The sequence below is a fragment of the Dendrobates tinctorius genome, unplaced genomic scaffold (assembly GCF_039654945.1).
Source record: "Dendrobates tinctorius isolate UK_male_01 unplaced genomic scaffold, ASM3965494v1 ptg000060l, whole genome shotgun sequence".
Taxonomy (NCBI): Eukaryota; Metazoa; Chordata; class Amphibia; order Anura; family Dendrobatidae; genus Dendrobates; species Dendrobates tinctorius.
The window spans coordinates 75295157-75308211 of NW_027361728.1; the positions used below are offsets into that span (position 1 = coordinate 75295157).

The 13055-nt window shown below is 48.9% G+C and overlaps 1 protein-coding gene across 1 annotated transcript in view; it reads left to right on the forward strand.

Annotated features, from left to right (window-relative positions):
* MINDY4B (MINDY family member 4B) overlaps positions 1-13055 on the forward strand; it is a 164451-nt gene that overhangs the window by 133480 nt on the left and 17916 nt on the right. The window lies entirely within an intron of this gene.

Below are 13055 nucleotides of genomic sequence, written 5' to 3' on the forward strand. Positions count from 1 at the left end.
GTGAGAGATACGGTGTTCAGCCTTGTTTATGGCATGTTGGACCTTGGCGTCTCTCTCCTTGTCCGTCTCTAGCGCCTCACTGAGGTCTGGAAGAGCTTCATCAGAATTAAAATCTTTTAGAAGAGCGATGTACTTTGTTGATAGTCTCTTGTACCTTTCACGGGCGGTGTTCAGCCGCTCCATGACGGATTGCAAGCTTGCGGCGTTGCCTGATGAGGATTCGAGTCTTGACATATAAGAGGTGACGCATTCCCACTGTTCTTCCAGGTGATCACATAGCTCATCTTTCATATTGTGATAGTTTTCAAGCACCTTTATAGTTGGTTTGGCAGAACGTTTTGGTCGGGTGACTTGGTCTGCTTGAGATGTGGGGTCTGCCTCCTGGGCTTCATCGTGGACGGTATCAGGTTGTATTTGCACTGTTTCAGCAGTAGGGACCTGTCCGAGGTCTTTTTCGGCCATTTTGAATAAAGGTGTACTGTCTCTTTAAAAAATTCAACTTTTGAATCGGGGTCCGAAAATCGCTGTGCGGCTCTGCGGGAGGTCCCGGATGAGATTCCCAGAGTGGCTTTGGCGAACTTGGGGGTTCGCGGATCGCTGATGCGCGGTAATGAGGTATGGAGTACTGCAGGCCTTTAGGAGCGATGTGGCCAGAAGGAAACAGCAGGTGCATAGACAGTCCTCATTAACAGTACGAGCAGAGTTATTGCAAGATGTGGCAGGTGGTGGAGCTACTTCTAGGCTTGTCCAGACGTGCACTGCTGCAGGCAGACTGGTGTGCGAGGCTTGTTGCTGGGCAGATTACACATAGGGAGACGGGGCAGATGGAGATCTGTAGCTGGGGTGCTGGGCTATAAGGAGGTTTTCTAGCTGCTTATGAGCTTTAAAAGTAGTCTTCTGACTTGTATGGGCCGGCAAGCTAGTCTTTTGACTTGTATGGGCCGACAAGCTAGTCTTTTGACTGTTCTGTCCCCACTTAATGGCGATTAAAGGTATGCAGACATGTAAGTGAGAGAAGTTCCTACCTTTGTGTATCCAATAAGCGAGGCAGACATGACCCTTAGCAGCTTCTCAGATAAGCATACACGCGTTGTGATGAAGAACAATGTTGGTTTATTCCGTAGATAACGATTCAAACATTACATTGAGTCTCTTGCATGGAGCTTGTCTCTGGAGTCGCTACTTGCGGGTCAAAAGACTTTGCTTCCTCAGCTCATGAGGGAGAACAGTTCTCTCAGGTAAGATGTCTGCCGATGACTGAGCAAACAGGAAGAGAAGAGGCTGAAGAGAAGCCCCTCCCCATAGGCTGAACAAGGAAAGACCGAGGAACTAAATGGTCTGGCCAGTAGATGGCAGCAGAGACAAGCGAAAAAACATAAATACATTTCTTTAACTAGAAACATGCATGGAACAGCACACACATCAGTATAATTAGCAAGGAGAGATTCAATTAACAAAAACATAACTTTTAATATAACTAAAAAATCAAGTGCTAACAAACAAAAAAAACACAAAGTGATAAAATGCTTGTGCTAAAGTTACCAGTGCTCCCTAAAAATAGTTTGATCACACCACTTTCAGTTGAACTTGTTCTCAGCAGGTCACAGGTATGCAGGAGTATAAAGATTAAATGTAAAGAGGGGGGTGAATCTCCTGGCATCCCCTGTCATGCCCCTGTATTGCTCCTGCCCTTACAAGGGCATTTCCCAAATAAGGTGTTACGGGGTTACTACGACAGTGTGGAGCCAGAAGACTGCAACATCTTATTGCTCCTACTCTGGCGCTGAGAAGAAGCACTTCTCCTTCATTTTAAATGTGTTTATTCCTTCTGGCAGAAAAGGGGTTAATCGGCCAAGTTGAAAATCCCTGTGTTCACAGCTGAGCTCGGTTAGCCACTCTTTTTCCCTTTATATTCTGGGCTCTGATACTAATCCTTGTCAGAGCTAGCATTTGCTGCATGGCTAATGGAGGGAGAATAGTTCTTATGAGAAGAAGAGTTGAAGGAGTTATTAGTGACTGTTGCTTGGTTTGTATGCATGGTAATTCCCTATCCCTCTCTGTTTTGGTTTATTCCCTACCTTCACTCCCTGATGTATTCCTTTATTAAAGGTGAGTGAATATTTTGTATGGCTGGAGTTTTCTGTTAACCCTTGTTTGTCTTCCCTTGTTTGTCAGGCTAGTATACTACAGTGCACAGTGGCGCCCCTCTTCCCTGGATAGGGGAAGAGAACAGACGGAGTACTAACTCAGGAGATAAGGCAACGGTGCAGGCCCGGCATCTTTGCCATCTGAAGTATCCAGGGGAGCAGGGTGAGCTAGAGCGCTCGCTAGTGTTAGGGACAGGGATGGAGTCCCTGGTAACCCGAAAGCTGTGTCGTGACTTACAGTCATGGCCAAAAGTATTGACACCCCTGCAATTCTGTCAGATAATATTCAGTTTCTTCCTGAAAATGATTGCAAACACAAATTCTTTGGTATTATTATCTTCATTTAATTTGTCTTAAATGAAAAAACACAAAAGAGAATGAAGCAAAAAGCAAAACATTGAACATTTTACACAAAACTCCAAAAATGGGCCGGACAAAAGTATTGGCACCCTCAGCCTAATACTTGGTTGCACAACCTTTAGCCAAAATAACGGCGAACAACCGCTTCCGGTAACCATCAATGAGTTTCTTACAATGCTTCTGCTGGAATTTTAGACCATTCTGATAGACTGATATTTGAAGGGTGCCTTCTCCAAACTGCGATTTTTAGATTTCTCCACAGGTGTTCTATGGGATTCAGGTCTGGACTCATTGCTGGCCACCTTAGAAGTCTCCAGTGCTTTCTCTCAAACCATTTTCTAGTGCTTTTTGAAGTGTGTTTTGGGTTATTGTCCTGCTGGAAGACCCATGACCTCTGAGGGAGACCCAGCTTTCTCACACTGGGCCCTAAATTATGCTGCAAAATTTGTTGATAGTCTTCGGACTTCATAATGCCATGCACACGGTCAAGCAGTCCAGTGCCAGAGGCAGCAAAGCAACCCCAAAACATCAGGGAACCTCCGCCATGTTTGACTGTAGGGACCGTGTTCTTTTCTTTGAATGCCTCTTTTTTCTCCTGTAAACTCTATGTTGATGCTTTTGCCCTAAAAGCTCTACTTTTGTCTCATCTGACCAGAGAACATTCTTCCAAAATGTTTTAGGCTTTTTCAGGTAAGTTTTGGCAAACTCCAGCCTGGCTTTTTTATGTCTCGGGGTAAGAAGTGGAGTCTTCCTGGGTCTCCTACCATACAGTCCCTTTTCATTCAGATGCCGACGGATAGTACGGGTTGACACCGTTGTACCCTCGGACTGCAGGGCAGCTTGAACTTGTTTGGATGTTAGTGGAGGTTCTTTATCCAACATCCGCACAATCTTGCGTTGAAATCTCTTGTCGATTTTTCTTTTCCGGCCACATCTAGGGAGGTTAGCCACAGTGCCATGGGCTTTAAACTTCTTGATGACATTGCACACGGTAGACACAGGAACATTCAGGTCTTTGGAGATGGACTTGTAGCCTTGAGATTTCTCATGCTTCCTCACAATTTGGTTTCTCAAGTCCTCAGACAGTTCTTTGGTCTTCTTTCTTTTCTCCATGCTCAATGTGGTACACACAAGGACACAGGACAGAGGTTGAGTCAACTTTAATCCATGTCAACTGGCTGCAAGTGTGATTTAGTTATTACCAACACCTGTTAGGTGCCAAAGGTAAGTTATAGGTGCTGTTAATTACACAAATTAGAGAAGCATCACAAGATTTTTCGAACAGTGCCAATACTTTTGTCCACCCTCTTTGTTATGTTTGGTGTGGAATTATATCCAATTTGGCTTTAGGACAATTCTTTTTGTGTTTTTTCATTTAAGACAAATTAATTGAAGATAATAATACCAAAGAATTTGTGTTTGCAATCATTTTCAGGAAGAAACTGAGTATTATCTGACAGAATTGCAGGGGTGTCAATACTTTTGGCCATGACTGTAAGACTGCTAAGATGTACTCACCAAAATGTATTGTATCTCCCTACGTGTTTCCTCACCCTTATGGAGGATTCATCAGGGAGTAGAAAGTATGTGGGAAACTATGAGTTCCTGCAATGGCAGGGAATCCATATGTCAATGTGGCGCCCCCAGGAGTATGGTCGCCACAGTGGCATTACCTTCCTCCTAGGGAGTGTGATGTCATGCTTGGAAGCAATGAAGGGTCTCTCTAGCAGTTATTCACAACACACAACACAGTTTCCATTCCAGGTCAGCAGAGGGAGCTCTGAACCAAAAACTGGGGGAAGAGCTACTTTCTGGGACCAGGAAGGGGAAATAGTCAGTTCGTGTGAGGAGGGCAACGTGTGTGGACGTGGAGGAGAAGAGCTGGGAGATTGAGCAGAGAGTTCAGGCTCATTCCCAGCTATAGCGCATGATCTGGAGCCCGGTCTCCAAGGTTGTATGGATACTGATGTTCCTGCAGCAGAAACCGGAGAAATAGGAAGCTGTAAATGCTCTGTTCCCATATAAGACGCGAAGGCACAACATCAACGTGTGAGCCAGAGGAAGGAGGCTACAGCTGTCTGCCATATGAGGGAGTTCTAAAGAGAACAAGCGAGTGGAACTTCAGTGTAACACAGTACTGCAAGTTCCTAAAATAAGCGCTAGGAAGGAGACTACACAACCCATCTGCATAGAGAGATTCCTAAGTTGCTTCCAGGCTGGCCAGCTCCTGCTCCATCTGTAATTTGGATTCTGGACTGCATTTGCCAAGCAAAGTAAAGGTAAAAGAAACTGCACCCTGTTGTGTCCTTGCCTTCTTCCTGCAACTTCTTCAGCACTGCTACATCTCTGTGCCTAACACTGCACCCTCTTCCTCAACATCTATTCTCACTGCCCTGGGACTACAACTCTACCTGTGGGGAGCTATTACATCTTGCTGCCATATACCATCTGTCCCAGAGGATCTGTCTGCAACATCGGCTTAACCCCTTCATTGCCGATCACCACATGTGGCGTCACGTATTATCCACTTACAAACTATCATCAGCCACGTTTCACCCCTTTTACATGGGCGCCCAGGGCCACGGACCGGGTCACCGCTCCTGTGACACTTCCCTCTGAAACCCCGGCTCGGTACCGAGTACCCCACAGCCCTGGGAGGGCGACCCATTTTGGCATCACGAACAGGATTTACGGAGCCCGGTGTCCCCGGGTCCTGTGTGCCAGAGACTGTTTTGTGTGCCATAGACTGTCAGCGCCATTGCCGCCATTACCCCACTGCTTGGCGCGCGCAGGAAACTAAAGGGGTGGCCATCGTGGGCAGAGCCAGCCAAAGAGCGCGAAAAAGCGAAGCGCGGGAAGAGGCTAGCGAGCAAGGAGTGGGAGCAGAGGCCGGTGGAGCGGTAACCGGTAAGCCAGCGCAACCCAGGGCCTGTCCAATGTTAACTAGGGGGGAAGAGAATGTCTGAAGCAAGAGCAGACGCAGCGGCGGACGCCACTGCAAACCCCACAGCGCCACAAGAATCAGCGCCCACCGCAGCAGTCCCCATAATGCCGCTGTCCATGCCCTATATACCGGGTGCGGCCTGGTTACCGCAGTACTCAGGTGAGTAACATACCCTGATTGAATTCAAAACGAGACTGTGCAGTTTGTTCGAGGTGTATCCTCTGTCTGAAAACCAAAAAGTGAACATCATTATTGGGCAGCTAACTGGTGCAGCGCAAAGAGAAGTAAAAGCCTGGCAGGACACGGATAAACAGACTGTTAAAAAGATTCTGGCTAAACTAAGAAGCACCTTTGACACCCGCACTGCAACTGAAATAAAGATGAGATTCTTTGGGTGTAAGCAGGGAGTGCAGGACAGTATACAGGACTATGCTCTTAACCTGCAGGAGGCGCTGCGAGCCATAAAGCAGATTGACCCAGACAGTGTGAAAGATGGAGACAGGCTGTTAAAGGAGCAATTTATTGTGGGACTCCTATCCAGTACCCACAGAGCACAGCTGCGCATCATAGCCCTACAGAACCCTGATCTGGACTTTGCGGACTTCAAAGACAGGGCTATTCGGGTGCTGCATGAACCAAATGTAAGCTGTCCGCTGGGCGCTTAGGGGACGCTGATCACATACCATCAAGAAGCAGCTTCTTTCTCTCTCAGCCCTGTGGAGGCTGATGCACAGACTCTGGGCAAAGATCCATCTACAGAACTGCGTCTTCAGGTCCAGGAGTTGACCAAAAGTATGGCTGCACTTGCTAAAACTGTGCAGTCCCTGCAGGTGTCCTCCAAGGAGAAGATACAGCTGGCCTCCAGTCCAGAGGATGTCCCGTGGCTACAGAAGAAGAGGATCCCGCCACGCCGAGGGAGAGACAACGATCGCTGTGACCTGGACGGACGTCCCATCTGTCGTCACTGCCATAAGGCAGGCCACATTGCAAGATTCTGTTATTTAAACGAGAAACCCCTGGGGCAGAGGGCCAACCCCCAGGAGTAGGACCACAAGGCCCAAAGAACTGGCGAGTCAAGTATGTTGGAGGGCGACCGGTCCTCCCAGTGGTGATTGACGGCATCCCCATGAACGCTTTGCTGGACACTGGCTCTCAGGTGACAATTATGCCATATATCCTTTACAAGCGATATTGGGCTGACTCTGAACTTACTCGCGGCCCAAGTGATGAACTGACAGTAGTTGCCAGCAATGGTCAGTCTTTGCCGCAAGTAGGATGTAAAGAGATTACTATTAAAGTGGGGAGAGTAGAGTTAAAATCTCAAGGTCTGATAGTTGTAGATAGAGTTGAGCGACTTTTGGTTTTTTATGGTCGAGTTTCGTTTCGTGAAACCTGACTTTTCCAAAAGTCGGGTCGAGCAAGATCGTCCAATTATAGGGAAAAGTCGGGGTCGTCCCGAAACACGAAACCCAATGTAAGTCAATGGGGAATAAAAGTCGGCAGTGAGAGGAGGACAGGAAACACACCTACAGTGCTCATTTGAATGCCAAAAGCATCAATTCTTCTTACTTAAGCTGGTCAACCTTAATTAACTTCATAATACAAGTTACGCACTGAAAAATGGGGGTTATTTGGCTAAAGTTGTGGGGGGGTATGGCTGGCTCCAGGTTTTCATGTGCCCTGGGCGAAAGAGCGCCCCTTTAACACATACCACAACTCATCATGCTCCGATACGGCAGAGAAATAGCGGTATAGTACAATGAAAAATACTTCACTTTTTACATCTCATGACGAGGCCCATCTATTTCTCCATACAGAATCATTGGTCCCATATAATGTTTGAAACAGTATATGATGCGCTCCACATAATGCTACAGTATATGTTGGTCCCCATGGATGAAGCTCCACTGTCTTATGGGCCCAAATAATGCTCCAAACATAATGGGCCCCATTCCTAATGCTCTAGTGTATAATGGGCCCTGTAAATGCTGCTCCAGTGTCTGATGTCCACCTTTGGAATGTTCCAGTGTATGGTGGGCCCCATCTATCATTCTCCAGAGTATAGTGCTCCCCAAAAATTGCTGTCCCAACATTGAAAACAATCAAATAATTCTCCTCGCTAGGGAATCCCTGTACTAGTCTGGACTCCTCGTCGTCCCCATCTTCCATCTCACTGCACAGTATTTCAACCTTGCAAGTGCTGTGATCCTGAGCAAGCAGGGGGGGCCCACTCGTTGGCGACGGCACTGGCACAGGGCCCCTGATAGTACGGTGGTGTGTCTGATGGCGGGTGGGCCGAACCTGCACTTTCATCTGCAGCTTCCTCTTTGTCACCGTGTAAGATGGAACTGTATATGGGAAGGGTAACCTGAGTTTCATCAGGGTCAGATTCAGGCCGTGTAGCGTGCGAGGGGAATGTAGTGGTCTGGGTCAATGTACCAGCAGATTCATCGAGCAGTGGCTGGGCATCAGTGCACTTGTGTCGCCCCCAGGAGTACGGTCGCCACAGTGGCATTACCTTCCTCCTAGGGAGTGTGATGTCATGCTTGGGAGCAATGAAGGATCTCTCTAGCAGGTTAACTGATTGGGCGGCGTTATTCCCACGAGTCATGACCCTCCAAACAGCGTTCATGAAGGCAAAGTGTTTGTTTTACATGGGCAGTATGGTTGCAAAGCTGAACCTTAAAGGAATGTCCAGAAGGGCACCACCAGGAGTGGAGCCTACGGCGTAATTTGACTCAACACGGGCAACCTCAACCATGCCAGCTACAGAACAGATGCACACATTGCAAGCTTAATTCCGTTAACGAACGAGACTCCGTCATGCCCCGCGGTCCGAGTCCGGCTTACTAGAGGGACACGTGAGGCTCTGGCACATGAGATTGGCCAATAACTGGTGTGTCATGCCCTTACATGTCCGTGGCTGCATGTGCGCTACACTGAAAAGGCCAGCGTTTGTCACTTACAGGTGCAGATAACCCGCTGAACAACGTTAGTGATGGGGATCACTGATTACAATTATTACTCGCGAACGATGATTTCCCAGTAAGTGCAGGTCAACCGCAGTTCCGGAATTAGGCCTAACCGTCATTCCTGAAAAAATGAAAAACTTACGTGTGCAAACCACAGGTGCTGTAGCTTGCTTAACAGCTCGCCAGCCGTTCTCACGCCCAGTATGGATTACACGTGATTGCACAAAGGTTAGAAAGGGTACCGTATCCCCGGATAACATGTATGGATAGCGTACACATTCAAAAGATATGTCTATACATCAGGAGGCAGGCTCAGACGGTGTTAGGCCCAGTATGGCTTGCAAGTGATTGCACAAAGGTGAGAAAGGGTACCGTATCCCCGGATAACATGTATGGATAGCGTACACATTCAAAAGATATGTCTATACATCAGGAGGCAGGCTCAGACGGTGTTAGGCCCAGTATGGCTTGCAAGTGATTGCACAAAGGTGAGAAAGGGTACCGTATCCCCGGATAACATGTATGGATAGCGTACACATTCAAAAGATATGTCTATACATCAGGAGGCAGGCTCAGACGGTGTTAGGCCCAGTATGGCTTGCAAGTGATTGCACAAAGGTGAGAAAGGGTACCGTATCCCCGGATAACATGTATGGATAGCGTACACATTCAAAAGATATGTCTATACATCAGGAGGCAGGCTCAGACGGTGTTAGGCCCAGTATGGCTTGCAAGTGATTGCACAAAGGTGAGAAAGGGTACCGTATCCCCGGATAACATGTATGGATAGCGTACACATTCAAAAGATATGCCTATACATCAGGAGGCAGGCTCAGACGGTGTTAGGCCCAGTATGGCTTGCAAGTGATTGCACAAAGGTGAGAAAGGGTACCGTATCCCCGGATAACATGTATGGATAGCGTACACATTCAAAAGATATGTCTATACATCAGGAGGCAGGCTCAGACGGTGTCAGGCACAGTATGGATTTGACGGCCCAGACTACACAGCGGAAGAGCAGGGAGAGGTAAAGATTGCAAATGCTGGGGCCCTGCCCAAGCAAGGGGGGCCCACTCGTGGGCGTCGGTACTGGCACTGGGCCCCTCATAGTACGGCGGTGTGTCTGACGGCGGGTGTGCACCACCACCGCCAGAGACACTTGATTGCACTATGAGGGACCCTGTGCCAGTGCCCGCGCCCAAGAGTCGGCCTACCCACCTGTCCAGGGCAACGGCACTCGCACGGTGTCGTGCGCTAGGTGGTGGTGGTGGGAGGCAGCACAGTTAGGGAGTTTTAGAAAGTGGCATATGTTGATGTTGGACATTCAGCTGATGCAAAAGGCGAAATAGGTCAAGTCCCAGGAAGAGGTGGACCAAAGCAAGCCATTTTTCTGTCACCCTATGTGTCATCAGGGGAAGGTGGGACAAAATCCTTGGAAACCCATGCATGGTTCATTTTAATGAAGGTTAGATCATCCACATTTTGGGTTGACAGATGGGTCCTTTTTTCTGTCAGGATTGATCCAGCTGCACTGAAGACTCTTTCCAATAGCACACTTGCAGCTGGGCAAGCGAGCTCCTGTAAGGCATATTGTGCCACTTCAGGCCAGGTGTCCAGTTTAGCGGCCCAATAGTCAAAGAGGAATGACCTGTGTGGGAGAACATCGATATGGGAGGAAAAGTAGTTTGTAACCATAGTTGACAACTGCTGTCTCCTGTCACTTTCCATCGATGCTGTATTACCAGTTGTGTGAGCGGTACTTGAAAAATCAGTCCATAACATTGTCATGAAACCCCTGTCTCCAACGCCACTTCTGCTGTGTGCACCATGAACACCTCTGCCAAGCTGCCCCCGGCCCGTACGGCTCGTGTGAGAACCATCACCGCTGCTGTGTGCTGGGAATGCCTCAAGCAACCGATTTACCAGAGTTGCTTGTTTATTAGCCAATATTAGGTCAAGGTTCTCCTGTGGCATGATGTTTTGTAATTTGCCTTTATAGCGTGGATCCAGGATGCTGGCCAACCAGTAGTCGTCATCGTTCATCATTTTGGCAATGCGGGGGTCCCTTTTTAGGATCCGCAAGGCATAATCTGACATGTGGGCCAATGTTCCCGGTGTCAGTGATGCACTGCGAGTGCTGGTTGGAGGAGCACTTTCTGGCAAATCCACATCCCTCCAGTCACGCACAAACCCTGTACCAGACCTTGCCACGCCAACATTTTCACTTGCCCCACGAGATGCATCCTCCTCCCCTAAGTAATCATCCCCATCATCATCCTCCTCCTCCTCTTCTTCCTTCAACTCGTCCAGGAGAGGTCCCTGAGCAGACAATAGCTGAATGTCATCAACGATTCCCTCCACCTCTTCCTCCTCGTCAACATTGGCTGCAGACGCCTGCTCCTTAAGGTGCGTCAAAGTTTGCATGAGCAGACGCATAAGTGGGATGCTCATGCTTAGGATGGCATCGTCTGCGCTTACCAGCCGTGTGCATGCCTCAAAACACTGAAGGACTTTACAGAGGTCTTTCAGCTTCGACCACTGCACACCTGTCAACTCCATGTCTGCTCTCAAAGTGCCTGGCCGTGTATCCTCCCACAAATGCATTATGGCCTGCATCTGCTCGCACAGCCGCTCCACCATGTGCAGGGTGGAGTTCCACCTTGTTGCAATGTCGATAATGAGGCGGTGGTTGGGAAGGTGGAGCAATCGCTGCAGCTTCTGCATACGAACGGAGTGTACAGGCGACCGGCGGATGTGCGCGCACAGTCTTCGCCCCTTATGGAGCAGGGCTGTTAACTCCGGATAATTTTTGAGGAAGCACTGCACCACCAGGTTCAAGGTGTGAGCCAAGCAAGGTATGTGGCTGAGTTTTGAAAGGGCTATGGCTGCCACAAAATTACAGCCGTTATCACTAACTACCTTGCCTGCCTCAAGATGTACACTGCCCAGCCATGACTCAGTTTGTCGCTTCAAGTACTCGGCCAGCACCTCGGCGGTGTGTCTGTCGCCCAAACACATCATCTGCAACACAGCCTGCTGACACTTTCCACTAGCTGCTCGATAGGGGGACACCTCGTGTGCAACAGTGGCAGCTGCAGATGGAGTGCTCGTACGACTGCGCTCTGTGGACGAGCTTTCGCTTCTGGAGGAGGAGGAGGAGGGTGGAACGCCTACAGCCAACTGTTTCCTATACCGTGGGCTAGGCAGCACTGTCCCACCACCGCTGTCCCCTGTGGACCCTGCATCCACCACATTAACCCAGTGCGCAGTGATGGACACGTAACGGCCCTGGCCATGCCGACTGGACCATGCATCAGTTGTGAGGTGCACCTTTCCACTCACTGACTGCTTGAGTGCATGGACAATGCGGTCTTTCACATGATGGTGGAGGGCTGGGATGGCTTTGCGAGAGAAGAAGTGGCGACTGGGTAGGTCATAGCGTGGTACTGCATAGGCCATGAGTTCGCGGAAAGCTGCGCTTTCCACCAACCGATAGGGCATCATCTCAAACGAGATTAGTTTGGCAATGTGGGCGTTCAAACCCAGTGTACGCGGATGAGAGACTGAGTACTTTCTTGACCTACTCATAGTGTCTGGGAGGGTGAGCTGGACTTGAGAGCTGCATATGGTGGAAGTAGCGGTGGGCAGGGCGGACTGAGAGAGGGTTGATGATGGTGATGGAGTTGGTGTTCTTTCTGATGGCCTAGATTCAGTATTTCGTTGATATAACAGTGGGATTCCCTGACTGCTGTGGCCTTGCAACGACACCTCAACATTTGCTGCTGTGCTAACCGGTGGGCTTACAGTGGGGGAAACAATGTAGCGTTGCTGACTACCTTCTTTGTGATCAGTTGCACATGTGGCACTTGAGGTTTGGTGTTGTGTCCACGCTTGCAAGTGCATGCTGGTTAAATGTCTAAGCATGCAACTGGTATTCAAATTTTTCAGATTTTTCCCTCGGCTAAAGGTCTTTGCGCACTTCTTACAGATAACCTTGGCCTGATCATGAGGATTTTGTTCAAAAAAGTGCCACACTGCACTCTTCCTACTTTGGCAGACATTTTGCGGCCTAGCACGCTGTGATGTTTTGACCCTCTGGACAAGTTGTCCAGCAACTCTTTTGATTTTTGGAACCTGTCTTTGGAGTGCTCCGGGCCTGCCAGATAACAGCTGTTGCGATGTCGATGTCTGCTGTGTATGCTCCTCATCTGAGCTGTTGGAAGCAGCACCCTCTTCCCCCAATGGATGCCAATCTGGGTCAACAACTGGGTCATCCATCACCTCCTCTTCAATGTCATGTGCACCTTCCTCTGTGTCACCGTGTATGGTGGTATAGTGTGCGGGAAGGGGCACCTGAGTCTCATCAGGGTCAGAATCTGGCTCTGTACACTGCGAGGACAATGTAGTGCTCTGAGTGAATGTACCAGCAGAATCATCTATCAGCGGCTGTGCATCAGTGCACTCCATGTCAGATTCATCTTGGCCTGGGTAATTCACCATTTCACTTGATAATCCAGGCATGGTATGTGAAAACAGCTCCATGGAGTAATCAGTAGTATGGCCTGCGTCATCCTTCAATCTTGGTTGGGGTGAAGGACACAAGGAAAGGTGTGGTTCATGAACATGAGCCTC